This window comes from Mustela nivalis (assembly GCF_964662115.1).
Source record: "Mustela nivalis genome assembly, chromosome: 9".
In the NCBI taxonomy this organism is placed as follows: Eukaryota; Metazoa; Chordata; class Mammalia; order Carnivora; family Mustelidae; genus Mustela; species Mustela nivalis.
In genome coordinates, this window is record NC_139028.1 from 46,636,738 (window position 1) to 46,642,737 (window position 6,000).

Consider the following 6,000-nt stretch of genomic DNA (forward strand, 5'->3'; position numbering starts at 1 on the left):
TGATGAAACTAACAGAGCCTCTTGTTAAAAATACACACATACATGTTTTTGCATCCTTTTCAGAAGGCTCTGAGTGCCTCTGAAGTCCCCTTAATAGAATAAAGATTAAGGAAAATATTGTGCATAAAAAACTTTAGCCCAGAACTCAAGTCCTGTATCTTCGAGGTGTTACTTACTGTGTTAACATTCTTTTTCAAAATGTGCTATTTAAAGGAAAGAATATGAAGAACTGCAGGGGTTTCTGAAGCAAACTTGGATAATCCCAAACTCTTAAGAACCCACTCTTAAAACAAGTATTTGTAGGCAAGGCCACCTTTGTTGGGGACCCAGTATGCAACTATAAATTCTCTGAATTAACCTCCACTTGGACTACAAAGCTTATTAAAAGATAAGTAATTAAAAATTCAACACTAGGGCACCTGAGTGGCTCAGTCGATTAAGCATCTGCCTTCAGCTCGGGTCATGATTCCACAGTCCTGGGACTGAGTCAGACTTCTTGTTCAATGGGGAGTCTGCTTCTTCCTCTGCCTGCTGCTCTCCCTGCTTGTGCTTTCTCTTTCTCTGAAAAGAAACAAATAAAATATTTTAAAAAATTAAAAATAAAAATTCTCAGTAAGTAAATTGAAACAACCTTAACTGCAGATTTTTTAGTACTTAGACCAAAAAAGATCTTGTTACAGAGGATTATTTTATTATTGGTATTTTTTAGAATTGTAGGTAAACAGTAATACTGAAAAGCAGACTGACTTTTCAAACTTTCTTTTTAATTCTCTACAGATAATGCTTCCACCCAACCTATTACTTGCACACTTCTCCTACTGCCTCCCCATGACCATGCACACCACTGATTATACCTGCATGGGGCCTTCTTTGCCCCTTAACTATTCTAAAGGCTGATGGATCCCAATCCCCCTTATTTTGAAACAACAACCAGACATGCTTGGACAGACTAACTACTTGATTTTCACCAAATAAACTGTCTTACCAACTGTTCTCATCGTTGGAGAAATTTATTTTTATACCCCAGTCTTTGGCTATGACTCTCCCCTCTTTGGTTACACAGAGATTAATAATAAATGTGATTTCAGACATTCATTTTTAAAACATCTATATTTTTAACACAATTCTACATTCTTCAGGCCAATTTTTTTCCCCCTTATTCATTCATTCATTCATTCATTTAAAAAATACTTTCAAACAGTTATGTAGTTGGCTTTCTGCTAAGTGCTGGGGATCTAGTGGTTAGCAAAATCTTATTATAAGATATCTGCCCTCTTGTGTCTTTGGGCCAGTAGAGAAGTTACCATTTATCAGAAGATCATATAAGGACACGTAACAGAGAGAAGGGCTACAAATGAATGCTTCAAGTTGTTTGCTTGATGATCACCACCACCTCAGAAAGGAGGACTTTTCATTCCTCTCTCTATAAAGTGCATTTATAAACTATACTGAGCTAAAGTTCAACACTCACTATGGCCATTATGCAAACAGCATATTTAATGTTAAACCAGATAAATGTTTTGACATAATCTTACAAATGACAAATGCCATCAAATCCTGAGGTATTAAAAGTTTCAGGATCCCACTTGAACATCTTCACCAAACGTTTTCATCTACCCTTTTGGCCTCTTATGAGACCTTCTTTTCCTCAAGTATACTGAGATGAAACTTTAGAGGTTTTTATTCAAAATCGCTGCTTTTAAAATTATTTACACATTATGGGTACTTATTACCTGCCCCTATATTTTGGTACAATAGATAAGTTGTGAATGAAATATGCGTAATGTGGGCTACTCTGGTTAGACCACAATTTATAACATATTTCTGTGGGAAAAGCATTCTGAGTTTGAAAAAACTGTCTTACAGACTTCTAGAACATTACCTGTTTGTAAACTAGGACGTTCCTTTACCAATCAAAGGTTAGGTTGCTATGTAATATAAAAGTGAGGTAACCATTTATTAAGTTCCATAAAATCTAAGAGCTAGAAAAGTAGAGTTTACTTCCCTCACTGTCTTTTAATTTGCTTACATGTCACAGCTGCTTATTATTTCTGTCTTTACTTACTTCCTTAGTATACTGTCAAAAAGTCATCTTGGCACAGAAGGGAGAGTTTTGTCTACTTGCTAATATGTGGTCTTCTACTTCATTTTTTGACTGATGAAGAAAGGAAACTTAAAAAGAAATCCATCTAAACTAAGGAGCCCCCAAACCAAAGGAAAAAGCCTTTCTAAGAGGTTGGTGAACAACTTACAGCAATTCATTTTTTTTTTTAACTTGATCTTAATTGAATCAGCCAAATATTATTAAAAATAAACATTGGCATATTGTCCTAAATGAAGGAACGTAGATTCCCCCCATTTTCATTTTTGAATTCATGAAAAGATCTACTTACTCTTATTTTTTGGATACTGTAGCTAAACAAGCTAATATCAATTCCATTTTGCCAGGCCTGGTGTTAGCCATGAATGTGAGTATAGTTTTTAAAAAAAAAATGAGCTGCATCAGACGACTTGTATAACAAAAACAACACTTTGAACCAGCACCTTGCTGCCCAGGCCTGTTGTCAACGGAAGCTGGAAGACCATCATCTATTTTCATACCTGATAACTTTGTTCACCCGAAAATAACTACTTCCCCAATACAGTTGATTTTCAATAAAGCGAAAAAGCTACTGATTATGAGGAAGTAGCAGGTTCAAGGAGTTGATAATCAGATTCAGGGTTTTTCTTTGTTTTGTTTTGTTTTTTTTTTTTATTTCAAAATCTGCCAGCCTAAATTCAAACCAGGTTTGTGGTGACTAAAAGTTCTTTTCCTTTGGCTCCAATTCAGGAGTCCACTTGAATCGAGTTATTTCTTTAGTACTTTATTTAGTATTTTCCACTGGGCAGATCAGGTCATTGTAGAGTACCTGTATAATTGCTGATCAGAAGCATTGCATTCCTACACTGAAAACCTACTATGTGCAGAGGAGCAGAGGACTTCTAGTCCAGGTGGACTTTCTGTGTTCCCAATGGAACCCGGTCTTTACTTCTGTGGTATCACATCTCACAATGCCTTATCCACATCTTCATCTGGTTGTGTCCATCTCTCCACCAGACTGGGAGCCTCTTTAAGGGTATAAACAGGTCTTTATCTCGATATCACCAAGATAAGCATCACACAGTGTGTGCTCGACAAAACACTTGTTGAATGAACATCTTAGTAGTAGTTTGGGTTTTTGAGAGATGGGCAGAAACGTGATTGCCATAGGAAGCATCACATTGCTTTCATCTTCCTGAGAGAGAGTTGTTCCTGAGTTGTTCCTGAGTTGTTCCTGAGTTGTTCCTAGCAGCATTTGCATCCATTGGGAACTAGTTAGAAATGCATATTCTGGGGTGCCTGGGTGGCTCTGTTGGTGTCTGACTTTGGCTCAGGCCATGAACTTGAGGTTCTGGGATTGAGCCCTGCGTCAAGCTCCATGCTCAGCAGGGAATCTGCTTGTTCCTCTGTCCCTCCTCCTGTTCCTGCTCACTTGCTTTCTCTCAACTAAATAAAATCTTTTAAAAATGCACATTCCCAGGCCCTACACTGGATCTAGTGAACCGGTAATTCTGGGGATGGAGCCCAGCAGTTCGAGTTTTAACAAACTCTACTGGTGATTCTGATGCTAGTTAAAATTTGAGAGCCACTAACCTAGATCTTCCTCACTCTTTTTTTTTTCCTTTTAGAAATATTTAATTTTTAATTCTAGTATATAGAACTTCCTTATTCTTAACATATACACATGTGCTCACAGTTCAGAGTAAGTCTGAGCTTACAGTTCAGCCTGATACTGTGTCCCCAAAAAATAAGTGCCACACCCCCTTAACTTGACCGTTCAATCTGCATTCAGGATGTATTCAGTTAGCCTAATTTGTCAAAAACTTCAAATTATCCTCTTTTGCCTCTCATGGGGAGGTATTTGGGCTTGAATTGCCAGGTAATTGCTTCAATTAACCAACTCATTTTGCTTAGGTAAGCACAGCTGGTGGTAAAACCATCCACAGGATCCTAAAAGTGCTCTAGTCTATGCCCCTCCAGGTGAAGCCAACAGGAGCCCTGCCCGGGAGGGGAAATTACCCACAAGGGGAGGGGAGAGGAACAGTGTCTGCATCATACTTCACACTCTCACAGGTTTTTTTCTACACCCAGGTTCATCGCATTTTGTGCCACCGGCACCTGGCACGTGAGTGATAGAAGGAAGTGCTTTCCAATGCTCTCTGAGTGTTTGCCCGTCCTTAGAATCACACACGCTAAGAAGAGCAGGGCCGGGTCTCTGGCCTGTTGCCTCAGCAGCTGATTTTCCTGTCACATTAAGTGCAGCTGCACGTGGACATGAACTGGAAGGTAAGTCTGTCCCCCGTGTGCAGGTTGTTGCCATCGTAGTGCAAGGGTGCACGATTTCTGAAACCTTTAGACAGGAATTTTGTGGCAAGTGATTACAAGTAATCCTTTTGGTTTAAGAAGTAATCAGATTACCGACCCGGATTAGGGCACCTTCTAGAAATGAAAGAATACTTAAGGAGTTACATGGAAAGTAGTTTCATTTTCTTCAAGTTGCACCCAAAACCAGTAACCTTTTTTGTTTGGGTTTGGTGTTTTGGTGTTGTTGTTGTTTTGTTTTGTTTTGTTTTTGTAGCTGTGCTACAGATATTACTGTCCCTGAAATATCTGAAACCTTGTGCCAGTAACTTTTTATTTGCCTTTAAGACAAAACTGACTCTCTTGATAGAACCTTCTATCTTTCTGAGTTGGAAGGCTTAGATGAAGGAATGTCTGAAGAAAATTTCATTTCTCAGTACATATTTCTGAGCTTGTTTCGGAGTGACAGTAATGGCATTACAAGGTATTGGAGCGCTGCTCCTGGAAGCTAGCGGGGAGGCCAGAGCAGTGTGAAAATCTCCTGCGAATCTGTCGAGCATCCCCTGGCTCCCGAAGGTAGGAGCGCAGGTCGTTTTTCATGAGTGGTCACAGTCAAGGAAGCCGGCCCTGTCTTGATACTGACAAAGAACATTTGGAGGTCACATCATCGTTTGTGTAGTGTTTTTTGTTTTCTTGTTTTGTTTTTAGCAGGGGCAGCGTGTTTTATTTTAAAACTCTGAGTAAACATGCGTGCCTTAGTCCATTATGGTTAGAGTATTTGGAAGCTATAGAGAATTCAGGAAACATTAAGTTTTAATTACAGTAAATTTGAGTGTTACAGTAGAGGATTTGTAACAATATTCTGATAATCTTGGGCTAATATTCAAGAAGAACCAAAATAGGAAAAGCCAACTACTTTTGTTCGTTTATTAGCCCATTTATTGACTTTGCAAACATAAATGCATCCCATAAACACTCCTGAGTGTCTATTATGTTCCAGAAGCAGAGGGCATAGAGGTTAATAGGACATCGCTCCCGCCTCAAGGAGCTTGCCTCCTGCTCTCTAGTTGTATCTAGTTGCCTTCACAGGGCCAAGAACACAAGTGGGCAGTAATGGAATGCCATGTACGACTTAAACTTGCTTCCTTTCCAGAGGGACTTTCCCTGTCAGAGTATCCCTAGGTCCCTAACTTGCTTTTATTGTTCAGAAAAAAGGAAACCAATTTTTTTTTTTTTTTTTTAAGAGAAGGACTAATTGAAAAGCATCTCCATGGAGAGCAGCTATTAGGATCTCAGGTGTGTGTTTCTGTTTTACATGGTGTAGGACACCTGTCTACTTCCTGAACAGTCTTTAGAGGGTTCTTCCCAGTGGTCCTCCCCCCACTCCCTTGGAGCAACTGGATTCCTCTGGGAATAGAAACAGCTGTTGCTGAGCGACGGCTCAACACAGATCATTCTCTTACCCCAAAAGGGTTAGAAATGGCCCTCCTGAGAATGGACTTGGGCAGCTCTTTATCTGTTCTGGTGGCAGATGCAGTGCAAGAAGGATAGCTTCTCCCTACCGCCACTCTAAGGCAACCTATGCCCTATTTAGCCAGATTCATTAGCATTTCCCTAAC